This window comes from Neofelis nebulosa, chromosome 5, assembly GCF_028018385.1.
Source record: "Neofelis nebulosa isolate mNeoNeb1 chromosome 5, mNeoNeb1.pri, whole genome shotgun sequence".
NCBI classification, from domain to species: domain Eukaryota; kingdom Metazoa; phylum Chordata; class Mammalia; order Carnivora; family Felidae; genus Neofelis; species Neofelis nebulosa.
The window spans coordinates 79613702-79628763 of NC_080786.1; the positions used below are offsets into that span (position 1 = coordinate 79613702).

The 15062-nt window shown below is 40.0% G+C and overlaps 1 protein-coding gene across 5 annotated transcripts in view; it reads left to right on the top strand.

Moving 5' to 3' along the window:
* The window catches only part of LPP (LIM domain containing preferred translocation partner in lipoma), a 682444-nt gene that overhangs the window by 137587 nt on the left and 529795 nt on the right, over positions 1-15062 (top strand). Inside the window, exon 1 of one of the 5 annotated variants that reach the window (XM_058732404.1) lies at positions 11804-12037. The exons of the other annotated variants lie outside the window; for them this stretch is intronic. The gene's annotated coding sequence lies outside the window, so the exon portion shown is untranslated. Of the gene's footprint in view, positions 1-11803; positions 12038-15062 lie in introns of those variants that run through there. 5 annotated transcript variants of the gene reach the window in all.

A 15062-nucleotide genomic window follows, 5' to 3' on the forward strand; every position in this document is an offset into this window, starting at 1 on the left:
GCGAGATCGTGACCTGAGCCGAAGTCGGACGCTTAACCGACTGAGCCACCCAGGCGCCCCTCTCCTCTCCTTGTTTGTCCACCATGAACACAGGTTAGCTACTGGCCACTTGATCCTCCTGGGGACTCTTGCCCAGGTACCCTCAGTGGCCTCGAGTACCCAAGGTGACGATTGCTCTAGACAGTAGGAGTTTTTCAACTTGAGTTTGTAGATCAGCTTCAGTTAGGGAAATCCTACTGGAATTCAGATTTTCAGTCTGTATCCCTAAATTTTTGGCTGCGGGCCTGGGCGTTAGCATTTTTAAAACCTTTTCTGGGTAGTTCCGATGGGCATTCCTGCTTATTAAAATCTGTTCCAGTTTACTTGTGGCATACAGTGCTTGGAGTTACAGCTTTTTAAAAGACATTTAACCTATTGGTTCCAGGGTGAGGAAGACCTACTCAGGGCATGAAAGAGAGTGAGAAGGTATCTAAAAGGCTCTGGCCTCAGCTGGAGAGGAAGCTGGATGATGGTACGAGGGAACAAAGGCTCCGTGTCCTGACCATCTGCTGCTTTTATTCTCCAGGCTCATTCCCATAATGAGTATTTATTCTGCCCAGCAACACTCTTGCTCCTACATGTATGGGTTCTGTTCTAGAAGTTTCCATAGGAGGGGAACTGAGGGCAGTCCCCACTGAAGGTGAGGCCAGTCATGAGGCTCCATTTTATTCTATAGGTTCCAACTTTTCCACAAAAATCCAACGTCCTTTTTTGCCCCAGCCCCTAAGCAGGCCCAGCCTTTTTCTCTGCATATTCCCTACGTAATTAATCTGCCTTATACCTTTAGCAATGCACCAGATTTTGTCGGAATCTGGTAGCTCTTTAGTCAGAACTCCAGAACAGACAGACTTTGGTGGGTTTGCTCATGGGTGGAGGTAAAATGGAGACAAGTGTTCCTTCAACTGAGACTACACTGTCCTTGGGCTTTTTTGAGTGTACTGAATGGAATTGGTGTTACGGCTTTTCAGTCATATGTTCCCCATCTTAAAACTGCAGAATTGATCTTACCACCTCACTGGGGAGCGATGACATCGTCAGTAAATTCTAATGGAAAAACCTGTCTGATGAATGGGGCAGGAAGGTGTCACAGCAGCACTGGTGACTCATCCCAAGACCAGCTAGGTTTGAACTGTGATGTTTCTTCGATGCTGACTCTGAACCTCCTTCAGCATTCTGTTGCCTTAAGCAGCTTTCGAATCTTTGTCTCAGATTTGCTTATCTAGGTCAGACTTTGTCTTTTTAAAAACTGTGCCTGGATATCTCCTTAATAGATTGGACTCGTCCCATTAGGATAATTGGCTTTACATGTTCATGAAAATAGTAACAGTAGGAAATTGTGTTGTTCTTGAAGAAGGTCTTTCCCTCCCATTTTGGGGCAAGATACTGAGGGGCTTAGATGTGCTTGTATGTAGTTTTTTCTTTTTTTTCTTTAATGTTTATTTATTTTTGAGAGAGAGACAGAGAGGGAGCGGGGTAGGGACAGAGACAGAGAGGGAAACACAGAATCTGAAGCAGGCTCCAGGCTCTGAGCTTTCAGCACAGAGCTTGCTGTGGGGCTTGAACTCACGAGCTGTGAGGTCATGACCTGAGCTGATCAGATGCTTAACTGACTGAGCCACCCAGGTGCCCTTGTTTTTTTGTTTTTGTTTTTTTTTTTTAATAGGATGTGATGTTGGTACTTTGGGCAGTTTTGGAGCCCCCATTATTAAAAAAAACAAAAAACAAACAAACAAACAAAAAAAAACCTCAAGACCAACTCTTTTCCTTAGATAAGTGAATGGTCATTGTAAAGAAGGCTATAGAACATCAAGAAACTTAGTCAGGTGTGCTGTCGTAGTTTGCTCTATGAGCTTGACTGCCTGGCTGTTGGTGTGGATCCTCAACCCCATTCTCTGAGTTGTTGAATAGATCAGATGAGTGAATGCATGTGAAAATACTCTGTAAATGGAAACAAACAAACTATTCTTATTGTATTTTATTTTTAGCATGGGTGCTGGTCTTTTTCCTAAAACAAAATAACCTTTCATTTTTAATTATAAAAGTTAAGTATACTCATTTTAGAAAATTAAAGTGCCAAAAAGTACGGGGAAGAAAATTAAAACACCCATTCTCACTATCCAGGGTAACTATTGTTCTATTTTACACATATACCCACTCTATTCTTTTTTTTTTTTTTAAAGGGGGGGGGTCATGTTACACATATTTATTCTTACATGTTTTCCTTACATGATACTACATTGCAAACATTTTCCGATGTCATTAAACCTCCTGCAAAAGTTTACATTTTAATCATTACATAGTATTGTATTATGTGAGTCATGTATTTGCATGTATTGTGAGACGCTTGACCATTGTTTCCATTTTCCATAGCACAGTAAACAGTACTTCCTGTTTACCAAGAAGGGAACTTGCTGTAAGACAAGTCAGAGGCAGTTGACAACTGTTTTTGCAGTAGAGGAATTTGGCGTATTTTATTTCATCCCAAATTAATACGTATTGGGCTGGAGTTGAGCAGTACTTTTAGTTAAGATCTCAGTGAAGGTAAAGTTAGACCTGGAGAATTGTTAATTTAGAGAAAATTCTGACTGCAACAAAATCTATTAGGCCAAGTTCTCTTAATTAACATAACGTTAATTAGAGAAACATTGAAAAATAGTATGGTTATTCTCATGAATGCACTATATCAGATAAGTTGCTTTATGCCTTCTGGAATACTTTTATATTCTCTTATTAGGAGGATGTGGCAAATTTGTTTTGCCCAGAGGATTCATTTTCTGTTGCTGTGCACATATATAATCCTATATTTACCACATTTTTGGATGCAATGACATAATGATGAAGAGAGTCCTTTGGATATTTAAAAATGGAGATTTAAGGAGCAGTAGGCTAGGAGAGGGAATTTTGGTGGTATTTCAGTCCTGAAATTGATGGATATTTTTGTTGTAGACTTATGTCTTTGTCCCTTTCTTTGCGTTTCTGTTGTGTCTGCCTAGCGTCTTGCCATGTACGTTTGGGTGAGTTCCATCCCCGCATTTGCCCATGTGCCCCCCACCCCCCTCCCACCCTCCCACCTGTCCAGTCATCCATGTAATCATCCATCCTGTGGCCATTCTCCCCTCCCCCTCTCCTTTATCTCTCTCCGTCTTCATCTGTCACCCATGTCCATCTACTCACCCCGTCCATGTCTATCCGTAAAATGAATGTAAACTATTTTGATGGAAGCATATGAATTTCTTTGTTGCATTTTACAAAGGGTATCACAGGGGCCGAGGACACCAGAACCAGAGAATGAAAATGATTGAGACTTGACCATTTTGTTTTGCTTCAAAATCTGGAGGAGTGTTCAGAACTGACGTGATACCCCGTTCTGTGATGCTCATCAGGGTCTCTTAACGTAATGCATTTTGGGGAATGTCGTTTCAACTAATACTTTGCTAGAAATCAGTCACCAGGAGATAGAATAAGGGCTGTTTTTACGTTGTATTTACTGAGTGAGAGAGAAAAATGAATGAGTGGGGGAGGGGGAGAGAGAGAGGAGGACAGAGGATCCAAAGCAGGCTATGTGCCGATAGCAGAGAGCCCTATGCGGGGCTCGAACTGACGAACCGTGGGATCATGACCTGAGCTGACGTCAGACACTCAACCAACTGAGCCACCCAGGCACTCCTAAACAAGAGCTGTTATCTCACTTCTGAGTAGTAAATTAAGAAGGGAAAGAATTTTCTTGAGTTTGGACTAAGAAAGAGTCATAGATGTAGAGATGCCATCTTTCCAAATTTATTGAGTAAAAAAAAAAAAAAAAAAAAAAAAAAAAAATATATATATATATATATATATATATATATGTATATATATATATATATAACATTTTCAGGGAGTTTAGGTGTATTATGTACAAAGGAATTTTTGAGGTGTGGGGATTTGTTTTGCACTTGCTATTGGATAAAATGGAAGGAAAGGAACCAACTGTTACCGAAAACCTACTTTCTTCTGATTCCGAGAAAGCTGCTTTGCACTTGCCTATCCTTAGGACTTCCCTATCTTATTTAATTCTCACATCAGCCCTGTGATGTAACTTGTGTTATTCCCATAATGTAAGGCAAAGACTCAAAGAGGCTGAATGATTTGCCCAAATTTACATGGTTAGCAAGTAGCGAAGCTTTGGTGAAATCGAGACTTGTTTGATTCTAAAGCTGTTACTCTTTGCAGTAAACCGCACTGCTCAGTGCTTGTAAAACCTTAGCTGTGTACCAGCTCTCCACTTCCAGTTTTATAGTAACTCAGCCTCTGAAAAGCAGCCTGCAAATGGCACAGCTTTCAGTTGGTTTCGTGAAAGATGAGAAGGTTTGCATGGGGACATGATAAAGACCATTCTGAGGCTCTGGATATATGATTGAGTCTATAAGCTTTACTTTAGTATTTGACAGAATGAGGTTCTCCTCACGTGTAGCTGTGTGTTTGTGTTTGACTTACCTGTCATAGTGGGAGCCGGTACTTTGTGCTTCGTTAGCTTGATCCAAAAGGTGCATCTTACTGAGGCAAACAAACCAAGGAATCACAGTAACAACTTCTCCCCAAATGTTTGTAAGCTGGAGGAAGGCAGAAGGGCAGCTATTGTGATGTGTTTTTTTTTTTTTTTGCCAGGCCAGCTGTTACAATCACAAATAAGACTGAAATAGTAACGACTTTTGAGGACATAGCAAATTTATTTCATTCTTAACTTTTCTAGGTTGGAAAGCTTGTCCCCTCCCTTTGTAATCATGCCGAACTGTAGCATTGCTATCATTTTATCCGGGATGGAAATTAGTGTTGCACAATTAAGGAGGAAGATGGAGACTGGGTGAAAGAGATTTTACTGTAGGACCTGCCTTCTATGATCTTATTCTCACTTTCTACCTTTATTTTATTCTTTAAGCATTTATTAATTGCCTACTGTCAACCAGGCATGATGCTATGTGGGAAGGATATACTAGAACAGGGGGGTCAGCAGACTTTTCTGTAAAGGGACAGATGGTAAATATTTTAGCCTCTGTGGTCCATATGGTCTGTGTTATAGCTACTCATTCTGCTATCTGACAATATGAAGTAAATATAAATATTACAATATAAAGAGCGAAATACTCAACTCTGTCATAAACAGTATGGAAATAATTGAGTGTGGCTATGTTTCAATACAATTTTACCAAAACACGCAGTGAACCAGATTTGGTCTGTGGACCACAGTGTCCATGAAAAGAGTGAATTTTGTCTGTTTATTGCTGTGTCACTAGTGCCTAGAGCAGTGCCTGGCGTGTGGCAGGTGCTTTATAAATATTTGTTGAATGAATGAATGAATGAATGAATGAATCACACTCTTTCTCTGATCTCTAAGAGCTCATAATCCCATAGAGGAAATAAGAAATACATGTAGGACAGTATTCAGGTAGTAGAATCAGGTGGTGCTTTAACTGGGACCTGAAGGATAGGTAAGTGTATGTATGTCACCAGCCAGAGATGGGAGTAGAGCAGTGCAGGCAGGAGAAACACACAAAGGGACACAAAACACAAAGGGACAAGGAGCAGGGAATTTGTGGTGAATGATGAATAGTTTGAATGTTCTGGAATAGGATTTCTCTGACTTGCCCGATCATTGTAATCACTTGCTGTTAATAATACAGATTTCTAGCACCCTCCTTTGAGATTCTGATTTGGTGAGGCAAGTGTGGCAATATTTGTTTATAAGATAAAAATTTGAGAGGAAGTAATAGTGGGAGATGACATTGGAAAGATATACTGGGGTCATTTCTGATACAGTTCTCTCTTTTCCTACCAACTGAACCAGTACTGACTGATGGCAGCTGGACCTAGAATTACTCTGTACCTTTCGTGCCATGAAATGGAGGGGGAGCCCTCGTGGAAATCCACCCCCCGCCCCCCCCCCCCCGCTTCTCTGCCTGCCTCCATATTTCCCCCCTTGACCTTGTAGGACTACTCTAGCTTTTATGGTGAAATGACATAAAATTTAGTTACTCATGTAAATTTTAAGGAAAATACCAAATTCCGTGTAGCTACTAGGTTTATTGCTTTTGAATCTGTTGGTCGACACACATCTAAGAGGGCAATGGATTCAAACAACATAGTGGGAAACTTATTTCCTCTTGCCGTAATTCTAGTTCAGAAGGCTATTTAATACTGAGTTTTGTAGAATGTGACCACTGGGAGGGTCATATGTCTCATTATTATTATTTTTTAAAATGTTTATTTACTTATTTTGAGAGAAAGAGGGGAGTGGAGCTGGAGGGACAGACAGAGAGGGAGAGAGAGAATCTGAAGCAGGCTCCGTGCTGTCAGTGCAGAGCCCGATGCGGGGCTCGATCTCAGGAAATGTGAGATCATGGCCTCACCAAAATCAAAAGCTGGACGCTTAACTGACTGAGCCATCTAGGCACCCCTGTCTCCTTTTTAATCCTGGGAGAAGCTGAAGTCTAAAATGTAGGCAGTGACTTGCTCAAGTTCTGTCACCAAATTATTGGCAAAACCAGGATTATAATGCAAATGCCAAGTTACTCAATTTAGTTTTCTTTTCATAGTGCTATGCCACATTTATCAATAGAATTCTTAATTTACATAATTTCTCTCCCCCTTGAATCTCCTAGCCTTTTGCCCACACCTCTTCTATACTGCTTATCATAAAGTTATATCCTAATGTTTTTTTGCTGGACCAGTACCCCACGGTTACCCCAAATAAAGACTGAGCTCTGTTTCCTTGGAGAGCTTAACATATTTCCTGGCACTTAGCATGTGTTCAGCAAATAATTGTAGACTTGAAATATCTTGAGCATCTTTTTCTTTCTTGTGTGTTTTGACTCAAGTTTCTTTCCACTTATATTGTCAGAAAAGTCAAGCTCTTCTAGAATTGCTAAAATACAAAGCTACTTTCTCTTAAGCTGCCTTTAAAAAAAAAAAAGTTGAATTCCCCATTACGGCTGAGACCTTTCTTAACAGCTCTTTTGATACTTAAATGTCAGCAACTTGAAAAAAGAAATGTCAGTAAATTATCAGAGAAAGAAATTGCATGTTTATTTGGGTAGATATATTTTAATTGACCACTTAAAGATTATAGCAAAATTCTGAGGAATTTCATATTTTGCACATTTCTCTCAACTGTCAGAACTTTTTTTGTTTGTATCTCTTAGAAGGTTTAATTTTAATTTTTTTCTGCTTTGTGGTTATGTATGTACATTTTTCATTCTTATCCTCCAGTAGATGATGCACATCTTGAATTGAAGTTTAAAAAAATGAATCTCTGCATCCCTACAAAACCTAGGTCCATAGGTGCTAATGCTAAGTAGGCATTTACTTATAGAAACATGGTTGGAAAATGGTCAACCTTGTCTTCGCTTACTTATTTTGCATCTGATTGTGTGCTGGGTTTTCTGCTTAACATTGATGATGGGTCTGGATTGGGGTGGGTAATATAAACGTGAGAAACGTATCTTTTTTTTCCAGAGAATGCTAATTTGGTGGGGATTTTGACACATAACACATAGATATGATGTGATGTACAGATCTAAGATACATACACATGACCTGTTTTAGAATCTGGTAGCAGGTTCATTCTGACCGGGTGAATCAAGGCAGCCTTCAGCAAAGAGACAGTGTTTGAGCTGAACCTGAATATGTCTTCATCCATCCATTTCAGTCATTTGTTTTGGTCTCTGTCAACACAACACACACACACACACACACACACACACACACACACACGTGTGGACAGACATGCGTACACATACAAGTGCATTTTTCTTTTTGTGATCTGTTTGTAGATTTAAAAGTGGAACTATCTAGGGGCACTTGGGTGGCTCAGTTGGTTAAGCGTCCAGTTCTTGATTTCGGCTCAGCTCATGACCTCACAGGTTTGTGGGATGGAGCGCCACATTGGGATTCTCTGTCCCCTTCTCTTTCTGCCTCTCCCTGTGTGCATGCACCAGCCCCCCCCACCTTTCTCTGTCTCAAAATAAATAAATAAACTGGAGAAAAGTAAAAGTGGAACTATCTTTACATGGGACAAAAGAAAGAGAGAAACAGGTTTCACTGTATAATTTGCAGGTTTCTCAACATCTGAAAGACACAGTTGCCAGAAATTATTGGGATGGTCTTCACCATTAGTGGCAGGAACTCCAAGTACATTGACCAGGGAGAGATATACTATTCTAAAGTGATGACGTTCTTTCCAAGAAGTTTCCCATCTAGTTGTTGTTCTCCTCAATAGTTAAATTACATTAAATAGCTCCCTAGGTGGAAGAAGTTTCGACTTTGACGTCAGACAGTTCTGGTTCCACAGCTAACTTTGCCATTTATTATTTATATGACCCAAGGCCATTGCCTATCCTTTCCTGGGCTCAGTTTCCTCATCTTTGAAAATGGTGATAATGGAAAGTACCTCTCAAAGTTCTGAGATTCCAGGGCTAGTGTTTGCTGAGCTCTTGTTTCAGTGCCCAGGCCATGATAGGTCGTATGCCTACGGGGCCAGGTGAGTCATGTAGAAGAGTGATCGGGTGACATGCAAGTTTTATGCTTTTGACGCAGACACACTGCACTTGCATAGTTAATATACAAAAATAGCCTTTGCTTCCACAAACAAATACTTACAGTGTCTTCGTGAAATACAAAGCCCTTTTTGCTAGTTGTCCTTTTCCCACGCAGGAGTCTTGGGTATAGGTACCACTTTGTTCTCCTCTTGACTGTAGAGAAGGTAACAGTGCAGATGTGCCGATGAAATGTGACTGGTCCTCGGCCACGATCATTGTGCACTTTTGGAAGGGAGCTACAGGGTGTGGTGAGGCACGCGGATAGCTCGAGAGGACTCTCTCTGAAAAAGATGGCGGCTGTCTGGTGCTAATCAATTATTGCCCATGGGAATGCGTTGTCAGATTTTTACGTGAGGTCTTTAGGTCTTTAAATGTTGGCAACTCATTCAAATTCTTATAAAACACTGCGAGAGATGCTTCCTCATGGAAAGAGCAAAGTGCAATTTGTGATCTTGCATAGGAACATCAACTTTGGCTCTTAGCCGCAACGGCAAAGCACTTTATAAGTCCACTCTGTACATGGCGAACCAAACTTATCGAAGGGCCAGACTGGACCTATAGCCTTCCAGTATGCATCTCCTGATTGATAAAGATAACGGTGCATGATGGCCAGCACTTCCTAAGTGCTTTCCATGTGCTAGGCATGTTACATGTATCATTTAATTCTTACAGTAAGCCCAAAAGTTGTGCATTACTATTGTTATCCTGTTTTTACAGATAAGGACACTGAGGCTCAGAGATAAAGCCCAGAGGCACATAGATGGTGCATAATAGGTGGGTTTGAAGCCCAGGCCCGTTTGAGTTCACAACCAAGCATACCAGTGGTTGTCCACCCTGATGGAATGCCTTCAAAAGCATTGTTGCACAAGCCCACCCCCACACTAATTAAATCAGTATGTCTGGGGATTAGACAGTCATGGGGATTCTTTTAAAAACTCCAAATCCATGGTTAGAAGTAAAAGTCATGTCAATAACAACAGCTCTCCCCACATCAAGCACTCCTTACCTCCTATACCCAATTTTACTTTCCTTTAAAGAATGTATTGCTCTCTGAAAACTAGGTGTTCCTTTCCCCCTTTGTGAATTTTCTGCCGTCGTAGGGCTCCAGGAGTGCGGACATTTAGTCTTTTCTCATTCTTTGCTGTATCTCCGCCATCTCAATTAGTGCCTGGCACATAATAGGTGCTCATTACATGTTTATTTGAATCACGAATTGGTCCTTCACTGAAGAGAGCTTACAGTCTAGTGAGGAAGACAATATATACTTAGTCCCAAGAGAGAAGTTGTTAACAGGGATGGTCAAGCCAACTTCATTATAACTTGCAAGACTGTTTATCTCTTAGGCACTGATAGGATAAGTTGGCCTGATCTGTACTGCATTTTTAGTCATCTGCAGCACTAGACTGGGTCTCTTCTGTGCTCTGAGGTGTGTATGCGTGTGTGTGTGGGTGAGTGTGTGTACACTGAGTAATAGATAACACATTTATGTTACTCTGTTTGGACAAAATTTTTAATGAGGCAGCTGGGGATTACAAGAGGGGCATTCTGAGTTCTGTTATCCAAACATCAGGCTGTAGAACAAATTTAGGACTGATGGTAGAGGTTTACCCAGTCATTAGGGAATTTAGATATTATCTCCTCTTTCTAGGAAAGCCAGCTTCTTGTGGGGCCCTCTGCTCTCCTTATCTACAGCAGTAGTCCTCGGCCTTTACTCATCAAAGTCTCTTACAGCGGATTATGTTCATATAACAGTACACTGTGGGCTGTGACCAAGGAAAGGCAGGCAGGGATTAAGTGGAATAACCGGAGATCTATCCCTAACTCTCGTCTCTTCTTCTCCCACTTAAGGAAGTAGACGAAAGTGTGAGTGACAATAGCGTAGGAATAACCTGGAAAGAGTGCTGATTTCTGAATAAAAACAATTCATTTGGCACATCAGGACTTTAACGATGACTGTTAACAGGTTATCTGTGACGCATCCGATAATCGATGGACCCTGGTGGTAGTGAAAATACCTCATCACTGGTATGGCCCAAGCCCTGAGCAATCAAAACCAACCCCTGCATGAACAGTTGTGCCATCAGGGGTGGGCTGATGGGTGGCCTTGCTGGTGGGGTCGCGGTATGTCATGAAGCAGCAGCTAAGAGTCAGTGATGTTCGCAGGGTTGAGGGGAACTTCAGGTGGCTCTCCTCAGGCAGTGCAGAGAGCAGGAAGAGCCCTTGCTCTAGACTAGTAAAACTTGGAACGAGGACCTGATCTTGCCACTCACTGCAGGAGGAGGCTCCTGGGCAGCTAACTTGCCTTGTTTTGAGCCTAAGTTGCTTCTGGACATGGTGGAGGAGCTTGATGGGATGGTTAAGCCCTTGGGAAAGAACTTCTCAAGATGGAGCTCTATAACCCAAGTAAAGGGTGATGATTAAGCTACCCCTGTGACGGTGGGGGTAGCTTTTCTCCTGTTGCAGACTCACAGGCCTGATCTTTCTGTCCAACTTGAGCCAAAAATGAAGGTCGAAAGGGATTTGGGGGAAGGGGAGATCAGCAAAGATAGGACTGGCCTTTCTTCAGTGCTTCTTCAGAACGTTGATGTCCTGTGGAGTCCACAGACCAAATTTGGGCATTCTGTTTCATGGTGGAGATGAATGCACAAAACTGGATCTAAATAGGCTCATGCCAGTGGGATATTCATGACAAGTACAGTGTTTGAGGTGGCCTGGGTGTCTTAAAAATGGGCTGATTTTGACAAAGGGGAAAAGTTGGGATTCGTTTTACTGTAAATTGCAAGTAAGAAACAACAGAAGGTTGAATATTAGAAGAACTTGGCTATCGCCAAAACCACACACTTTCACATTAGTAAAACATGGAGTTCTATCTGAGTGAAATGTGAAACTCCTTGCAGACCACAGAGAGTAAAAAGTACTTTTGTTTCATTATGAATACCATTGTCCTTATTTCTTTAAATGAGAATTGATAGCCACCATAAGAGAATCTTTCTCAAAGACCAAACACAGAAAGAAGGAAAAATAAAACAACATAAACACACAAAAACCTCACTGCCACCATCACCGCAAAGAAAACCCAGTGCTCTAAGGATGCACCCTCTTTATCCATTGTGAAGTCATCACGTTCTAGAGAGAGGGGACCACATTTCTGTCAGGGTAGTCTTCAGTGAAGTTTTTTTTTTTTTTTTTTTTTTTTTTTTTTAAATCCTTTCTTTTTTCTCCTCCCTCTTTGGGAAGACTGACAAAGTTGGCCTTTTGTAACACAGCAGGAAGGGTAGTTTTGCCGTCTAATGTGTGAGAATCTGAAGAGGAGGCCTTGTGGGTACTGGGACTATCGTGTTCGTGAGGGAGTGAGACTGGGGCACCTGATGGAGGGATGTGCTATAGGTGCTTCACAGTGAAAATGGAGCTCTTGAAGGTGAAACAAGGTAACTTTGAAAAATGAGAGGCCATTGGAGTTGAGGGTAAGAGGCCCATTCCTGGCCAACATGTGAAGTTTTGTGGTGGGAAGTCTGTATAATGGGGGTCAGTAGACTGGAGTTTCCACCTCTTTCTCCTGTCTGCTAACTACAGCTCTCCTCCGCTCCTCCCTCAGCCCTATGTGGGAGTTGAAACAGGTGTTTCCAGTTGTCTTTCTGACTGGTGTTTGGAATTGGTAATTATTCAACTCTTACTTCATGGGGACTCGGAGTGTTCTGGCAATGAGCTGGGAAGCTGAGGCCAGTGAGGCCAGTGGGCGAGCTGGGTGTTGGGTTGAATGTATGTGGTTGAGCAACACAGAACTAGAGTTGTTATATTATCACCATGGTCACCATCATCATTTTGAACATGTATTCCTTGCCAGGCTTTGGGTTAGATGCTTTATACCTGTTATCATACTTCATTTTGACAGCAACTTGTTAAGATGTCAATTTTAGCTTTCTGTTTTACAGCTGTGGAAACTGAGGCACTATACGAGTAAAGAACTTCCTCAAAGTCAACACTGTTAAGTGGCTGCATTAGGCTTCAAAGCCCAACACCTTTGTCACCCTCTTTCTGATAGGCCATATTAAATTGCAGAGATGGAAGGCTGCAGACTATCTAGCTGGCTCCCTTTCCCCGCATTTGATGTCCTCATTGGTGCATTGTTGTCCAGTCTTTCTTTAAAGAAAACTAAAACAAATAACTGAGCAAGCAACACAAAAATATAGTGCAAAATTAAAAAGTCACAAAAAAGAAGTGTAGTGAAACAATAAATTTTTCTCCTATCAGGGTCTCAACTGTCTACTTTTCCTACCCAGAGGTCTACACTGTTACCAGTTCCTTGTATCTGCTTCTAGAAATAAACTGGGTAGAGACAGACATTTTTATGTATTTATATGCCTAGAGAATATTTACACAAAGGGGAGCACAGTGCACACATTATTTTGTATCTTGCTTTTTTCATGCAATCCTATAGCTAGATGATCATTTCTGTATCAGTATCTTGTGTCTGGTTATCTTATAGTTTGAATTAGCACTTCTGTTGCTGTCAGTGACTGTTAACATCATTTTAAATAGGATATAGCCATTTGGTTTTGGTTTTTGTGAACTCCCCTTTGCCTCCTTTTCTATTGAATGATTGCTTATTTTTTACAGGGAAAAAGTTGACCCTTAGTCCGTGATAGGAGTTGCAACACCTCGCCATTTTGCATTTGTCTTTTTAGCTTGCATGCAAAAAAATAACAGAAAAAATTGTATAGTCAGTTAAATCTTTTCGTTTTATAGTTTGGGGGCTTTGTGTAATACTTAGAAATGCCTTCTCCACTTTGGTTATTAAAAAAAATATCTTCTTATTTTCTTGTCCGTTCATTTGGTTCTTTTTTCTTTTTCACTCTGTCTCTCATCACTGATTCACTGAAATTATATTTTGGTAAAAGATGCGAGGTGGGGATCCACTCTGATATTCTCTAGATCCACCTGCCAAACACTATTCATTGGGTAGTCCGTTCTTTTTCCACACTGATTTGAAAAAGCACTTTTATTAAATATTAAATTTCTTAATGCTTAATTACTTATTACTTAGGAATTTGTATTATTTTTGGAACCTTCTGTTCCATTTGTCTGTCACTTTATGCACCATGTTTATGCTTTCAATTATTGTACCAAAACATGTACATTGTATATGTTTTGTTATCTGATGGGGCTACTCCAATCTCATTAGTTCCTCTTTTTCTAAATTTTTGCGTCTTTTAGCACTTTATTTTCCCATGAACTTTAGAATGAACGTGCCCAATTCTGAAAGTAATGTCACTTTGATATTTTTATGGGGATTGCTCCAAACTTATTCATTTACATTATGCACTGTACAGATGTTATTTCTTTTTTCTAGAACACAATGCCTTTCCATTTGTTGAAGTCTTGTTTTATATCATCAGGAGCATTTAAAATTTTCCTCATGCAGACTGTGCATATTTCTTGTCAGTTTATTTTACTAGGTACTTTCGGTTTTCTCTAGTTAATGGAATTATTATTTTATATTATAGCATCTGATTTTACGTGTGTTTATATAGCCTCTTGTTATCAGTATATGGGTTTTTCTATCCAGCCACTTTACTGAATTCTTTCATTATTTAAATAAGTTTTTCAAATTTTATTTACTTTTTAAATTTTATGTGTTTATTTATATTTAGAAAGAGATAGAGTCAGAGAGGGAGGGAGAGAGAGAATCCCAAGAAGGCCCCATGCTCTTAGCGCAGAACCCAACGCAAGGCTCAATTTCATGAACTGTGAGATCATGACCTGAGCTGAAACCAAGAGTCAGACGCTCAACCGACTGAGCGACCCAGGCGCCCTTATTTGAATAAGTTTTAGATAAATTTCTTTGAGTTTCTGGTTCAGTAATCTTATATAATCTGGCAATAGCTATAATTTACCTTTTTCTTTCTATTTTTTATAAATCTTATAGATTTTTCTAATCTATAGATTAGAAAAAGGAGTAGATTTTCCTTTATAAATCTTATAGATTTTTCTAATCTATAGATTAGAAAAAGGAGTAGAGGAGTAGATTTTCTACTCCTCTGTTGTATCAAGAGGAGTAGATATTAAATAGCAGAGTTTGAGTGAATTTCCTTCTCTTTTTCCTTACTTTAATGAGAATGCTTATACTTATAATGTTTCCTATTAATTGTAATGTTGGTTTTGGTTTGAGAAATATCTTGTGTTAAAAAAAATTCATCCCTATTCTGAGAGTGTTTTTTATTTTTAAAACAGAGACTAGTTGTTAAATGTTTAATACTTTGGAAACTATGGAAATCATCATGCATTGTCTCCTTTTTTCTTTGCTGAGAAAATACCTTAGATTTTTATCTTTTGTTCTGTAATTTGGTGAAATATATAAATACATTTTTCAAACATGAAATCCACTTAGTCATAGTTTGTGCATTATATTTTTAGTGTTATTGGAATCTAGAGGGCAATAATTTATTAACAAGT